The 1,675-nt window shown below is 26.6% G+C and overlaps 1 pseudogene; it reads right to left on the reverse strand.

Moving 5' to 3' along the window:
- Window positions 1–476: 476 nt before the first annotated feature.
- Window positions 477–1,207, reverse strand: LOC112689707 (annotated as a pseudogene).
- Window positions 1,208–1,675: the final 468 nt, after the last annotated feature.

The following is a 1,675-nucleotide window of genomic DNA, read 5'->3' on the forward strand; positions in this document are numbered from 1 at the left end:
AGTTTAATATTTTGAAGGTGATAAATTGTAGTTAAAATTATATCTTTTAAATCAGTACCAGTAAAGCTGCTAGAAACAAGAAAGTATGCAATTGGTTGTTTCCAATTGTAGTTTATACCTCTTATCATAAGAACCAAAGCATATTTGGCCGGTTCATACTTTTTATGAGATATAGATTCATGAAATCCAATTATTTTGTCTTTAGATATAATGTAAAAAAATTTGTTTTTAAGGCCATTTCATCAGCACATAAAATACAATCTAAAGCTTCAGATTTAAAATTACTTATTTTAAAAAATAAACAATTAAAAGGAAATCATTAAAACCATAGTTAAGTTCATATTTACTAGACATACTTCTTAAAGTTAAACTAGTAGGAAGAGAAAGAATTTTGTAGAAATTTATAAACTTTAGAACCTAGAAAGTAAATATTAAGAGCTAGTTGTTTCATTTCATTCTCTTATCTATGACCCTTATTTTTTTTTTTTGTAAATTTTTCATTTAAGAATCAACCAACATAAATAAAGTAGGCTTCAATTTTTCCTTACACATCTGAAGACAATAGTCCACTGAATATCCCTCAGCTAATTGTATACTTAAAGTATTAACTTTATGTAATAAGTCCTTCTCTCTGTCTTCAGATTCTTTCTTCAATTGGATTTCTTCCATAAGTCTTTTGTGAATTTTTAGTTCTCGTGGAGTTTTTGAGGACAAATACATAGGTGTTTGGACACCCAGACTACTTCAACTTCAGACCATGTAGATGCATCTGATGTGGTCATAGTGGACCGGTCTAGATAAAAGAAATTAAAAATAAAAATAAAACAATTTTTGCTTGTGATACATTTTTAAAGTTTTTATAACTGTTAATAATTATGATATAAAAATGTTCATTTTTCAACCCTTTTGTTTAAGACAATTTTTTTTTCAATCAGAAAAAAAAAATGGTACAGTAAAAAGGTATAAAAAATATGTATGATTTACCTGCAATGGATGTTCAACAACATGGTGTTTCAGTTTCATTATTAAAACTATCATTCAATGGAGCTTGAAATTGTTCAACAATTGGATCTTCTTCACCAATATTTTCAAATATCGGTGGAATAGCATCAGATTTCAAACGATTTTTTTGATAGTTACAAAACATTTTGTCTTCAAAATGCAAAGATCAAAGTCTGTATTTTCTGTTCAAAATAACAGGATCAATGTTATACGATGATTTGCATTTACATTTTTCCAATCAAATAGTATATCTAAAATAATAACATTAACGAATAATAATTCATAATTGATAAAAAAAATGACGATCTATAACATGACCTTATAAATAATATTAATAGAAGAAACGCTTGATAATTGCTAAGCGATTTGTGTGGCTTCTTTTTCTATTAAGCATCATAAGCTCGAAAAAAAACATGTTAAAATTAAAGTTTTAAGTATTATAATAAGTAAACAAACAATTTTATGAAAAATTGAAATACTTACATACCTATTACTATCTTTGGGAAATGAAAAGTAGCTTCTCGGAGTAAGGAATTTGTTGTCCTTCCGTTAACTCGGTTACCCCAAAAAACAACATTTCATGCCACATGAGCTATTGTTCGACATTTTAAACATTGTTTATAGTGTTTATACAACAAGAATCAAGTTATTACAAAATATATTCATAATGAAA

The sequence above is a fragment of the Sipha flava genome, unplaced genomic scaffold (assembly GCF_003268045.1).
Source record: "Sipha flava isolate LNK unplaced genomic scaffold, YSA_version1 46_pilon_pilon, whole genome shotgun sequence".
Lineage (NCBI taxonomy): Eukaryota > Metazoa > Arthropoda > Insecta > Hemiptera > Aphididae > Sipha > Sipha flava.